The following is a 15,168-nucleotide window of genomic DNA, read 5'->3' on the forward strand; positions in this document are numbered from 1 at the left end:
AAATCTCTGTGTAAATTTAACCATTTATTGGTTCATTTTACATCGTGATCATATGCTTTTATTATTCAAGCTTTTGGATGCCGTCGATCGTATAACACACCTGACCCTGCCGACGAATTGAACACCGCGAAACGCGCGGTGTGATAATTTATCGGTACGGCCAGGTGTGTTAAACGACCGACGACTAAAAATTTGAATTCTGTGCTTATATTGACATTCTCCAATTGTTCCTCTTCATAATTATTTATTTCGTTATTTTAAACAATAAAATGCTTTCTTTGTTTGTTATTACTGGAATTAACGGAAGCAGCTGTTGCAGAAAAAATACATAACCCGCTTACACATCACCCGCGTAAGCGGGTTATGTAATTTTTTTCTGCAATAGCTGCGACCGTTAATTCCAGTAATAACAAACAAAGAAAGATATTTTATTGTTTATATTAATTTTATATCTGTTTAAATAATCATTTAAAGTAGGATTAAAAAGATTAATTATTGTATTAATGATGCGAACGTCTTTATGCGTTTCATTGATGGAACAGCCACTGATCAAGAAATATGTACAGGTGACATGCCTAATGTAGTTCATGCAGTGATTTCTTAATATATAAAGGAGAAAATATTCAGTGGATGTAAACATTAATGAATATTTAGCGCCCTTTTTAACAGGATTACCGTTACAATCTTATATAAATTGAGTCAAAACATTGTACATTTTGGTGTTCCTTGATTATTGAAAATGTTTGTACGAGGGTTGTCCCAAAAAAAGTCGTAGACAGGGAAAACAGTTTAGTTTCTCTTTTGCTAAATTAAATTTCTTTTCTTGTCATAGCAAAAAGTAACATTTTATGATCATGCATTGCAAGTTTCATGATGATATCGTATTTAATAAGAAAATTATGAAGAACTAAAGAAAGCATGTAAGTGTACATCGGCGCACGAAAGCAAGCGTAATAATTTACGTCTCATAACGTCATGATTTCTTTTTCTGCTTCACACGCGTCTGTCACAGGTACTTGTGGACAGGACCCCCCCCCCCCCTCCCATATACACCCCTTGTCAAAATATTTTTTTTGTCTTTTTTGTCATGAATTGTTTTTCTAGTACTTATTTACAACGTATTCCATATGAAAAATCCAAAAAAAATAACAGATTTAATCGGAACTTTTCATTATGACATTCTCTTGTTTATTGTCCTAACTACAGTCTTGGAGTTTGTTTCTGGTCTTGACTGTGTATATCTAGCTGCTTTGTTAAAGAAGCTTAACTTCTTTTTATTTATCTAACATGGCTGTAGGAATAATATTAGTACATGTATATTATATAATATACTGTAGAAAACATAGGTACTATATGCTCGTGTCCCCTCAATAACAACCAGTGACATTTTTTTTTGCTTGTTGAGGAATATTTAGCTCTACTGATCAGAGACCAGAAGAGCTTATGCGATAGTAATGCGTCCGGCGTCCGTCCGTCTGTCTGTCTGTCTGGCTTTGTGTAAACAATTTTTCAAAATGCTACTCCTCCTACAGTTTTGGTCTGATTTCAGTATAACTTGGCACACAAGAAGACTACACCAAGATACATAATTCTGTATATCTGTTTTTGATTTCGATGAACGGTGTTTTCATGGTTAGGCTGTTCAAAATTAATTCTACGTTTAACGTCACCTCCAAAGTTCAAAACCTACGAGGGAGGGAGGAAAAAAATAAACAAACAAAAATTTCAAACAATTGTGAATTTATTCAAATAAACCTATTCAGTTCATTAAAAAACACTACAACTGAGTAATAAGAGTATTGGATGTGACACCTAAGTTTATATTTCCCTAGCAGAGTTTTTCCTTAGAATGTTAATTGGTTTGAGTCCTTTTGTGACCAAACAATATAGACTGAATGTGCAGGAAAGTGGCTTTTAACTAGGCCTCAGTTGTCCTTTGGATTTATATTGCCACACCCCCATGGTATCCTGTAAGGAAATGCTTCTTCTTGTGGGAATGGTTAATCAATATCTACAATTAAAATTATGATGACAATATTTAATACATTCTTATATTGAAATATCTTGAAATTGAATTATGTTGCATTTTTTCTCATAGTACTAGATCTACTAGCATTTAGTTTTGAAAGTGTAAATTCTAATATTTGGATCATAGCTATTACATGTAGTTTATTCTTAATACCTTCAATTCCACACACAGGACAAGGTTCGTCTGACACTTCTTGGAATATCCTAACCACTTTCCTTGCTCTCCTTCAATAGAAAGGCCTTATTTTCTGTAAGCTTCACACTGCTCAAATGAAAAAGAATAGTATTTAATTTATCTTTTCCGTAGCTATTTGTAGGTACATGAATTATGAAGAAATCCATTGTCTTATTCATTACTCTTCCTTTGAATTTTTACAGAAATGTTTAAAATGATACTATTTAATAAAATTTAAATGATGATCGCACTGTATATAAAATTTTCACACACTTTGCACTCAGTAAAAAGTCTTGCGATTCTCTACAAAATACCATAAAAAGTTCAGCCAAGATAATTACGAACTGAGAGTCTCACTCAGTCTGTCATTGTCACAGTCTGTACATGTGATTCGAAGACTGACAAAAAATCAACAAACTAGACTTTGCCATTAACTTCAATCATTTAAACATCTATTTTTTACTTACATTTATGACCCCAAATTGTTTAATTCACTGCTTTTCTTTTAATAAAACACCAACATCATCTACTGCGGTATCAGAGCACATTTTCTGTCACTACGGGATGCAGAATTGAGTCGCTAAATGTAGAACCAAACCGGAACGGATAAACGGAATTCCGAATTGTTTGTTTTTTTTCAAAGACGATTTTCTCCAAAACCTACGCGCGCGGGTGACGTTAAACGTAGAACTAATTTTAAACAGCCTAACATGGCACACAAGTAGACAACACAAAGATACATAATTCTGTGAATCAGTTTTTGATTTATAACGGTGTTGGCATTGTTACTAAAAATAGATATTCATATGAAATTCTTTCAAAATGCTACTCCTCCTACAGTTTTGATCTGATTTCAATATAACTTGGCAGACAAGTAGACTACACAAAGATACATAATTCTGTGAATCAGTTTTTTATTTGATGAACGGTGTAAGCATTGTTACTAAAAATAGACATTCATGTGAAATTCTTTCAAAAAACTGTCTGTAATCAATTTTTCAAATGGTTACTCCTCCAACAGTTTTTGTCTGTTTTCAATATAACTTGCCACACAAGTAGACTACACTAAGGTACATAAATCTATGTATCGGTTTTTGATTTTGATGAACGATGTTGCCGTGGTTACTAAAATAGAAATTTCTTTGAAAATTTTTTAAAATGCTACCCCTCCTCCAGTTTTGGTCTGATTTCAATATAACTTGGCACACAAGTAGACTACTCTAAGATACACAATTCTGCATATCGGTTTTTGACTTGGATGAACATTATTGCCTTGGTTACTAAAAATAGAAATTTCTGTTAAATACTCTCAAAATGCTACTCCAAATACCGTTTTAGTTTAATTGTAATATAATGTGGCATGCAAGTAGACTACACTAAGAACATTAAATGACCTAATCAAGGATCATTTTTCTTTTTATTACTGTTGTAAAGTTTCAATTCTCAACTGCTTAAGTACTTCTCTCTTCCTTTGCTCAAGTACAAACCAGTAGAGCTTCAGTCTCGACAGAGACTTCTGGTTAGTTGATAGCATAGTGCCCTAACTTAAAATGTTTGGCTGTTCCCCATCCCCAAGTCTGAAATTGCTTCCTACGAGCCTGTCTAGGTATAAACTTAGAGACTCAGTTATAAAAACTTCTTTCGGTACGTCTTACCTAACAGCCATCGTTTAAAATATATTGTCACTTGTGGTACTAGATTTTGACAACTGAATATTGGATGGGATGTATTTGTACAACCATTCAAAAAAAAAACTTGCATTTTTTTCTCTCAAAACGCCTTCTTCTATATTTGTAGTTTAAATCTAAACAATTCTAACCTGTGATGGCGTGCTCATACTCCTTCCCATATATTAAATAATATAGCGAGTTCAGAACTCGTAGCAAATTGAATAATGATTTCTGAGCTGTTTTGAATAAGCACATTTCTGGTTGTATTTATTTTAAACTAACGCATTACACAAATCCACCTTTACGCAGACACAGTCACTAGAAAATAAAAGTTCAGTTTGCCTTATCATATCCACGTAGAAAGGGGGGGGGGGGTTACATGTCATATAATGTCTCTAAGCGATTTTTAAAATACTACATTGTATCAGTGATAAATCCTCTATAAAGAATATCGTTGATTGAACCCTAATTCATCTCGAAAATCTGCAGCAAAACTCAAATTCTAATGAATCGATTTCGAATTCTTTTATCAAAAATTTTCCTGAACTTTTTCCTAGTCCTCTGACGTTTTCCTTTATTCTATGACACTCGGAACTCGAAAGTTACCCGCTAGGTGTCGTTTTTGGATCACTTCCATAATTTGTGGTTTGACGTTTCCAAATTTTTCACGTTTGACGCTGAATACCCGGATAATTGGGGAATGTCTGGGCAATTCAATTGACGATTAAAGACACAAATATCTACCGAAACAAGATATCATGACACATTTTGGTGACATGCAGTAGGTATATGATATTTTAGGCCCGATATTCAAGAGGGGTCCGATGTAAACAAACCGAAGTGACTTACCTTCTCTATTTTATAATACCAGGGTTTGACTTTTTTTTTAGTAAATCGTTAAATCTGTTATTTTTGGGATTTTTCATATGGAATACGTTGTAAATAATTACTAGAAACATCATTCATGACAAAAGAGAAAAAAAAATATTTTGACCAGGGGTGTATATTGGGGGGGGGGATTTTTTTGGTATTTTTTTAGCTCTACTGGTCAGAGACCAGAAGAGCTTATGCGATAGTAATGCGTCCGTCGTCCGTCCGTCTGTCTGTCTGTCTGTCCGTCTGTCTGTCTGTAAACAATTTTTCAAAATGCTACTCCTCCTACAGTTTTGGTCTAATTTCAGTATAACTTGGCACACAAGTAGACTACACTAAGATACATCATTCTGTGTATCGGTTTTTGATTTCAATGAACGGTGTTGCCGTGGTTACTAAAAATAGAAATTTCTGTGAAATTCTTTCAAAATGCTACTCCTCCTACAGTTTTGGTTTGATTTCAATACTACTTGGCACACAAGTAGACTACACTAAGATACATAATTCTGTATATCAGTTTTTGATTTCAATGAACGGTGTTGCCGTGGTTACTAAAAATAGAAATTTCTGTGAAATTCTTTCAAAATGCTACTCCTCCTACAGTTTTGGTCTGATTTCAATATAACTTAGCACACAAGTAGACTACACTAAGATACATCATTCTGAATATCGGTTTTTGATTTCAATGAACAGTGTTGCCGTGGTTACTAAAAATAGAAATTTCTGTGAAATTCTTTCAAAATGCTACTCCTCCTACAAGTTTGGTCTGATTTCAATATAACTTGGCATGCAAGTAGACTACACTAAGATACATCATTCTGAGTATTGGTTTTTGATTTCGATGAACGGTGTTGCCGTGGTTACTAAAAATAGAAATTTCTGTGAAATTCTTTCAAAATGCTAATCCAAATACGGTTTTAGTCTGATTATAATATAATGTGGCATGCAAGCAGACTACACTAAGAACATAAAGAGACTTAATCAAGGATCATTATTCTATTTATTGCTGTTGAAAAGTTTCAATTCCCAACTGCTTTTAAGTACTTTTCTCTTCCTTTGCTATAATTACAAACCAGTAGAGCTTCAGTCTCGACAGAGACTTCTGGTTTTTTTTAGCAGATTCAAATTTCAGTCGTAATTTAGTTGGATGATCACCTTACATTTTAGACAGCAGAGAATACACATTGTTTGACGTCGTTCATGGTCCAGAAAATTCTGCGTTTAACAAACAATTTATTGCATCCTCGTGCGCCTGTTCCTTAAATATTTATAATTTCAGGAGTGTGAAATCCAACTTCAAAACGTATTCATTTAAAATGCTCAATTACATTTTCAGTAATTGGCTGTGATCTTAAAACACAGTAAATTTGTAGAATTTTAAATTACCAAGTTCATTTATTCTCTCAAAACCATTTAAAATACATGGTACATGAGGACAATGATAAATATTTACAGCATATATACATTCTGGTCAGAGGTATAAGTATATGATATTATACATAATAAGACAATAAAATTGAAGAAAAAGAAAATGAAGAGGAAAACAATGAAAAAAAAAATGGAAAAAGGGGAGGAAAAAACACGTAATAATGAAATGAGAGGAAAACAATTATGGAGGACAGACTAAATCATATATTTTTAATATAAACATACAGAGTTTTTTTAGTGATATAGCATCTTGTTTTGTCATCAGTTGAGAGAATTTAAGAACATTTGGTCTAGTAAAGTAGTATTCATTAATATACTTTTTCCTGATGTTTGACAGTGCAGTACATTCAAGTATAAAATGAAATTCATCAGCAACATGTTTAGCATTACAAAATGTACATAATCTTTCACTTAATGGTATAGATGCCCATCTTCCCAACTCAACTGGTAGATGGTGATTAGTAGTACGAAATTTGACAAGTATTTTTCTAAATTTTAATGGCAGAATACTTAGATACTTTTCACACTCAAAATTTGTTTTAAAAGTTTTATACAAAGTACCTTTAGAAGAACTGTTAATATCAGAATGCCATTTTTGTATAAATTGATCTTGTAATCTTTGTTTAACAACAGTAGTAACCCAGTCTTGATTAGGATTATAATAAAACTGTTCATTCCAAATATAAGAAAGTCCACATGAGTCAAAAATACTATTAACACAGTCAATCCAAGGATTCTTACCAATTTCCGATTGTGAGTTAGAAATTAAATATTGATACAATATACATGAAATTTTCTTATCTGTGCTATTCAATAATCTACACCAGTATGAGACTATTCTTGAATTAATAAGGACAGATAATGGGAAACGTCCTGTTTCACCATAAACCATACAATTCGGGGTACTACTTTTCAAGTATAGAATATGTTTCAAAAATTTTAAATGAACACGTTCAATAATATCTAGGTTTCAAAACCCAGATTTCACAACCATAAAGTAACACTGTAAACCATTTTATCAAACAAATCAAGTTGACATTCTACAAGGAAATGATTCTAGTTAATTTTAAAGAGACGCCGTGACGGAAATAGAGGAAAATTATCAAAAGTAGAATTTTTGCATGACATATGCAAATTTTGTTCAGTTCTTAGATAAAAAAAGGTTTCAGAAAATACAGGTTTCAGAACCTAAAAAAAGTCTACTTTTATGAAAAAAAATAAAGCAGAAATAATATTTGTTTACCCCAACACAAAAATACTGCTTCACTTCTTCCTCGTTTGTACACATACATGTAGTTGAAGAGGTACATGTATCTATAAATAGAAACAGGTGATTTCCTTTTAAATATTTGAGTCGGCCGTGTCGTCGGTAAGGCAGCTATGGCTCTTTACATAATTATAATCTAAGATCACTTGGTAACGTTAAGATAATTTTCCAAACCAAATTTACACCTGCACATTTTATAATGAAGGCATTTTGAAGAATTTAATACATTTACATTCCGGATCCAGTCTTGGACATATAAAATTATCCCTGAACACACCATCTGTGCATGATTCTCCATACATTTCAAAACAATAAGAAGAGTTCCCTTTCTTTGTTTACGTACATGAACGGACATTGGCGTGTGGGGTCAAAGATTTACATAGAAATACATAGATAAAATCTTTAAAAATCCTCTTCTCAAGAACTTCATGATGCATAAACCTGTGTTTTTCTTTTTAAATGTTTTGTGACAAAACTATCCTGTTAAGAGTTCACAGTGATGATCATAAATGTTTAGTAGTTTATTGATAAAAACATACGTGCTTTTTTTCGTCAGTGTTTACATTTGTGGCGGTCAGCCGGGTTCGATCGCCGTTGGCCAGATAGCTCAGTCGGCAGAACATCTGACCGAAGATTCAGGGTTACGTGTCTGGAGTTATTTGAGTAGATCAGTCGTGAAACATGTTTCAGACAGTAAAGGCCGGTGTGGATAAAAATCATAACTAAGGATATAGGTGTAGTCTCCAAGGATTTGTACCATTTTTGTTTTGCCAGGTATTGTTTGTAATTCTTTAGATAATTAGCAAAAATATACATTATTATTCTTATAAAATGAACAGTTGTTGAGATACATGTAATATTATAATACTCAGGCTTGATCTAAAACGTTGGTTAGCCTAGTAGGTCATGGGTTCACTGAAAGTTGAAAGGATGACCTTTCGTAAACATTTTCTACAATGACCTGATTAGTTAGCGTGGTAGTTATTTGAATTGCTCATAAATTAATGTTAAATTCAACATCTGATAGGTCTATAGGTTTGTTATTTAAGAAATTGGGATATGTTTTAGATTTGTAAGGAGGTTTCTATCATTGGAAAGGTACACATGCAGTCAACAGAATTTGTTTTTAGGTTCCCCCTCTCCACTTTGAAGTCATTGCTAAAAGCTATACAAGTATTAGCTTCCCTAAAAAGCTCGTCTGACGTGGTTTGCTTAAATTCATTAAGTGGAAATAAATCAATAATTATATATATGTTACTTAATTTCTTTCGTTCAGTAATCTATCTTTAAAAGACCATTGTAAACAATATTGCCATGGCAGCTCAATTTCTTTTAAATCATGCTGGAGATGAATTTTACTGAACACAATTTATTTGCAACAACATCTTTCTTTTCTCATTAATACTACGTTTTATTTTATATCATTTTTTTTCTGTGGAAGAGAAGGGTTTGTACATGTAGCATGTTAAACAAAATTACCAAATGAAATGTTATTTCCAACAAAGAAGTTCATACTACATAATGTCAACAGAAATTATTTTTTAATCTATATATTTTTTTCATTTACTCAAGTTCAGTTTATTTTCAAACCATTTTATAATGACATGCCATAATATAACAACTGGTCTACACCATTGTCATTAAAATTTATGGATCGTTTTACCAGTACATTAGTCATGACAAGAAAACTTATGCATTCTATCCGGAGAGCGAACTCAATAAAAGCCGAATTAACGTTAATCTGTGATTATTCCCAAGGGAAGATGTGCGCGGGGCAATTAATGTCAACAGTTTGAGGGAGGGATCTTAAGTTTTACTGGGTTTAAAACATAGGTAGAATACTTATTATTTAGAATTCTTTGCACACACACCCTTTGGGGGGGGGGGGGGGGGGGGGGGGGGGCTTCTAAATCAAATGCTGTTAAAAAGTAAAATAAAAGAAAAAGAAAGTTAAATTAATTATAGTATACTAATTCTTCGTTAAAAAATAAGCTTTTCAAAGTTTTACGTATTTCCATATCAAAACTAATTCTTCATTAAAAATAAGCTGCCTTTCAAATATCAAGTATTGAAATAAATGGTGGAATGTATCAAGTTTTATTTTACTTTAACTAAGACAGCTGAAAACCTAGGATCCACCCCCTGAAATCAATTACACTTTTATTGACTCCATTGCTTTGGAATTTCTTGGCATTAAAATACGAAAAAACAATAATTTTTATATGATTCCAAGAAGAAAAAAAAGTTTACCACATTTTCGTTCGGAAATTAAAAAAATCCGAATAAATTTACTTAGTATCTCACAAAATGATGTATAACATCGCATACTTGTACATGATTAAATCGATTTATGTTTTAACCTGTTAATGTTATTATAGATGTAACAGATTGAAGTAAAACTGTGCAGAGGCAAATCCACTATCATTTATGATTTTACATAACACAGCAGGAACATTAAATTTAAGCTCTTGCATTGTTCAAGTAATGCCGACCTTACTGATTTCTTTATTCAACAAACAAAATAAAATGAAGTATGTAAATTATATCAATGGGAAGATCGTTGTTTGATCACCTAATGGGCGCGTAAAACAGCGATAACAATCTTGGCAGGGCGTTACACATGTTGATCATTCCTCCTGCTGTTCTTGAAAGCTAACATTGTTTCTCAAACCATCTGATGTACTGTAACAATGATTTTCTACTTAACACGTAATTAATGGATGGAATTCTGAAGTCTGTAGGAAAAGAAACAAGAAGAAGCAAACTAATTTCGTCCAAAATATAATCGTTGGATTGGAGTTTTTTTTTTACTATAATGGGAGCTGGGCAACTAAGAGAAAATATTTTAATACGTGCCCATTTATGCAAATAAAAGATTAAAAGCGCATTTCCTCCTTGGCCGAGCTACATGCGTCTTTGGAGATTATGGATGTATCGAAATTTCCACCATCGAACTATCTAAACAAATTAATGGAACGACTGCATAAATAAGCCCTGCTTACAGGTGTCATTGTCTGACGTCACGGCGTCAGACAGTACTAGATTTAACCAGGGCTTATTTATGCAGTCGTTCCATGAAATTGTTTAGATAGCTCGATGGTGGAAATTTCGATACATGCATAATCTCCAAGGAAGAATGAGTTTGTCCCAGGAGGAAATGAGCTTTTATTTACATTACTGAATGATCTTGTCTTTAGTATAGTCCGTGCTTTCGTCTTTGAACATGTTCGCTTCAGTTCTCTATAAAAAAAATGCCTTATTATATAAATTTCACTGTTTTGTGTTGTGTATCATTTTACATGTTATGGTTAAATAATTGATTGCTTATTTTCAGTAAAATTATACCTTGACATTGAATTACTAGTACCTAAACATCAGGCACGTGGTCAAATATTTTCTCTTAGTTGCCCTGCTCCAAGTATTGTAAAAACTGATAATACAGTGCCTGAGAAAAATGCAGTGAAACAGAAAAAATGTCTAAATATTTAATTTCGCTTTTAATTCTTTATTGTGTAAATAGATTTGTATGTTGCGAAAGTGATATACTTCACTCCCATCCAACGATTCTATTTTGGACGATATTACATTGTAAATTAGATTGCATCTTCTTGTTCTTCAGTTCAGAATTTCATCAATCAATTACTTAACAGTGTTAAGTAGAGAATCATTGTACATCAAATGGTTTGAGAAGCAATGAAAGCTTTCAAGAACAACAGGGAAATGGTCAGCATGTGTAACGCTCTGCCAAGATTGTTAATACGTGCCCATTAAGTAATCAAAGATCTTCCCATTGATTTCATCATTTACAACCTTCATTTTATTCTGTTTGTTGTATAAAAAATCAGTTAAGACATTTAACATATAAAACATTACTTGAAAAATGCTAACCTGGGATCTTGAACCATCTTAAGCCTAAGTCGATCAAAATCTTTATTTTATAATAAAATGTCGCAAAAGTCAAGCAGACCAGAAGGGTTAGAGGTAGGGTTAGGGATATTTTTCATATTGTTTCACATAGATATTGTTATGTGCAAATAAAGAAATAAATTCCATAATTGATAAATATTTATCGGCGATTAAAAATTTCACTTAAGTCCTAGTTTGTTTCATGATCCTGGAGCCAGGAGCTTCAATTTAAAATTCTTTGTAAATTATTGTATAAAATATTGACTACGCATGGACTCTTGAAGATGCAAACCACGTCAGACAAGCTTTTTAGGAAAGCTAATGCTTGTAACAGTATTACACTTTGGTTCACGTCAAATCATGGCTGACGCAAAATAATCCCGGAATCTCAAATCATGGCTGACGCAAAATAATCCCGGAATCTTCCCTTCCGATTCGGGCATTTTGATATGAGACTGGAGCTGAATTTTTTATGAGAAGAAAAACAACTTGTAAACTTCCTGTATTGACCAGATGTATTGAAATTGAGGGCGTGCTGATTTTTCTGTATACTGTCAAGTGTGGGGAGTGATTAGGCCCTGGACTAGATTTTCAAGCACCTGCTCGACTTCGACCGAAACAAACTTGCGTGCCTTGCTGGATGGCTATGTATTTTTTTGTACTAAAATCTTTATAAAGTATGGTTTTACAAGATCTGAAAAGGAAACTTCTCAGAAGTTTGTTTTGAATTAGTTACATCTACTCAAACTTGCGCATTTTTGGTAAGAATATATAGCAGAAATTAATACTGTTGTGACACCTGCAGTAAAACCGAATTTTGTACTTAGAAATACTGTAGTCTAACAATTAAGGTTTTATTCTGTGAGTTTAGACGGAAAATGAGAAATAATGGCATTTTTCGGCCGTCATTGCCGTTCGTTCATGTTTAATGGAGCAAAGAAAATTAGTCCAGATTTCCTCTAAAATAAATTATGTTGGCCACACCACGGCCTGATTTGGATGTGTCGGGTTGAGAGAAATGCATGAAATTTATAGGACAGCTTAAGAAATACCTTGCCATCACACTCGTTAACATTATTTACTCATAAACAATTTTAAAATCTATAAATTAAAAAAATTTAGACCACACTCGGAGCAAAATAAAAATTCTGAATATGTGTAAACATCGGTTTATTTGGAATATATTGGTAACAGATAAAGAAGTCCGGTCGGAAAAAATAATTATTGAGGCAAATCAATCGTAATTAAGCAGAAAACACCTTAATATTTCACTAATATTTATTTTTTCAATGCCCCTTTTAACCCCATCCCCCCCAACCTTTTGACAAAAACTATTTCTTTCGCCCTGCTAAAAAAAGCAAACTTATTTTGAACGATTTTTCATCCTCATGTGAACCAGTATGCATCCATTAAAAAATTAAAACGAAAAAACCGCACAAGTTTAACGCGCAAGATCATTACATACAGTTCAACCTTTGCCATATTTTTAGAAATCCGTGCTCACTGCGAAGCCCCCTGTCACAGAGTTTTGCCCGTAATTTTCCTATCTTGGGGCGGATTTTTATGATACTTGGTAAATACATTAAATAATCATCATAGATCGGGAAAATAGCAATATACCGGCAAGGAAAAAAATTAAGTTAAATGCAGGTGTCATAACAGTATTACACTTTGGTTCACGTCAAATCATGGCTGACGCAAAATAATCCCGGAATCTTCCCTTCCGATTCGGGCATTTTTATACGAGACTGGAGCTTAATTTTTTTTTATGAGATGAAAAACAACATGTAAACTTCCTGTATTGACCAGATTTATTGAAATTGAGGGCGTGCTGATTTTTCTGTATACTGTCAAGTGTGGGGAGTGATTAGGCCCTGGACTAGATTTTCAAGCACCTGCTCGACTTCGACCGAAACAAACTTGCGTGCCTTGCTGGATGGCTATGTATTTTTTGGTACTAAAATCTTTATAAAGAATGGTTTTACAAGATCTGAAAAGGAAACTTCTCAGAAGTTTGTTTTGAATTAGTTACATCTACTCAAACTTGCGCATTTTTGGTAAGAATATATAGCAGAAATTAATACTGTTGTGACACCTGCATTAAATCTAGTACTGTCTGACGCCAAGACGTCAGACAATCAAGCTATTCTGATTGCTTTATATCAGAGAACTTTACTATGTTATTTACAAATGCACACATTGCTTTAAGTTTAATATGGATATGAATATTTCCATTAATTTAGAAACCACCGCTTTAATTTTATGCTTCATAAAATATTCTTAAGACAAGAAACGTTTTTTATTTGTTTTGAAAGAAATACAATTCATTTATTAATTTTAAGTTCTAATTTTTTGCCAAATACATAACCCGCTTACACATAACCCGCGTAAGCGGGTTATGTAATTTTTTTCTGCAATAGCTGCGACCGTTAATTCCAGTAATAACAAACAAAGAAAGACATTTTATTGTTTATATTAATTTTATATCTGTTTAAATAATCATTTAAAGTAGGATTAAAAAGATTAATTATTGTATTAATGATGCGAACGTCTTTATGCGTTTCTTTGATGGAACAGCCACTGATCAAGAAATATGTACAGGTGACATGCCTAATGTAGTTCATGCAGTGATTTCTTAATATATAAAGGAGAAAATATTCAGTGGATGTAAATATTAATGAATATTTAGCGCCCTTTTTAACAGGATTACCGTTACAATCTTATATAAATTGAGTCAAAACATTGTACATTTTGGTGTTCCTTGATTATTGAAAATGTTTATACGAGGGTTGTCCCCAAAAAAGTCGTAGACAGGGAAAACAGTTTAGTTTCTCTTTTGCTAAATTAAATTTCTTTTCATGTCAAAGCAAAAAGTAACATTTTATGATCATGCATTGCAAGTTTCATGATGATATCGTATTTAATAAGAAAATTATGAAGAACTAAAGAAAGCATGTAAGTGTACATCGGCGCACGAAAGCAAGCGTAATAATTTACGTCTCATAACGTCATGATCTCTTTTTCTGCTTCACACGCGTCTGTCACAGGAACTTGTGGACAGGCCCCCCCCCCTCCCATATACACCCCTTGTCAAAATTTTTGTTATGAATTATGTTTTTCTAGTACTTATTTACAACGTATTCCATATGAAAAATCCAAAAAAAAATAACAGATTTAATCGGAACTTTTCATTATGACATTCTCTTGTTTATTGTCCTAACTACAGTCTTGGAGTTTGTTTCTGGTCTTGACTGTGTATATCTAGCTGCTTTGTTAAAGAAGCTTAACTTCTTTTTATTTATCTAACATGGCTGTAGGAATAATATTAGTACATGTATATTATATAATATACTGTAGAAAACATAGGTACTATATGCTCGTGTCTCCTCAATAACAACCAGTGACATTTTTTTTTGCTTGTTGAGGAATTTTTAGCTCTACTGATCAGAGACCAGAAGAGCTTATGCGATAGTAATGCGTCCGACGTCCGTCCGTCTGTCTGTCTGTCTGTCTGGCTTTGTGTAAACAATTTTTCAAAATGCTACTCCTCCTACAGTTTTGGTCTGATTTCAGTATAACTTGGCACACAAGAAGACTACACCAAGATACATAATTCTGTATATCTGTTTTTGATTTCGATGAACGGTGTTTTCATGGTTACTAAAAATAGAAATTTTTGAAAACTTCTTTCAAATTGTTACTCCTCCAACAGTTTTTGTCTGTTTTCAATATAAATTGCCACACAAGTAGACTACACTAAGGTACATAATTCTGTGTATCGGTTTTTGATTTTGATGAACGATGTTGCCGTGTTACTAAAA

This window comes from Saccostrea cucullata, unplaced genomic scaffold (assembly GCF_032062105.1).
Source record: "Saccostrea cucullata isolate Sc308-1 unplaced genomic scaffold, CSIRO_AGI_Scuc_v1 ctg4737, whole genome shotgun sequence".
In the NCBI taxonomy this organism is placed as follows: Eukaryota; Metazoa; Mollusca; class Bivalvia; order Ostreida; family Ostreidae; genus Saccostrea; species Saccostrea cuccullata.